At 46.7% G+C, this 274-nt stretch overlaps 1 protein-coding gene across 1 annotated transcript in view; it reads left to right on the plus strand.

The window, feature by feature from the left end:
• The window catches only part of LOC119591966 (mucin-19-like), a gene marked incomplete in the record, with an annotated part of 7,802 nt that overhangs the window by 3,950 nt on the left and 3,578 nt on the right, over nucleotides 1–274 (plus strand).

Genomic DNA, 274 nt, shown 5'->3' on the forward strand with positions numbered 1-274 from the left:
TTTTCCTCTCCTGCACAAGTAAGCAGCTCTTCATCACCAGATGGAAGTTACAGCTTTAATTATAAAACCGATTCTAGTGACCGAGAAGAAAGTGCTGACCCAAACCTCAATGTTAAGGGAAGATTCAGTTTCCAAGGCACTGATGGACGCCGCAGAACTATTCAGTACAAAGCTGGATCAGATACCGGCTTTGTCGCTCAAGGAGATCACATTCCAGTTTCTCCAGAGGTTCCCTCAGGATCACAGGTAGTCCCTCAAACAAGGAGTGGCCCCT

This window comes from Penaeus monodon, chromosome 29 (assembly GCF_015228065.2).
Source record: "Penaeus monodon isolate SGIC_2016 chromosome 29, NSTDA_Pmon_1, whole genome shotgun sequence".
Lineage (NCBI taxonomy): Eukaryota > Metazoa > Arthropoda > Malacostraca > Decapoda > Penaeidae > Penaeus > Penaeus monodon.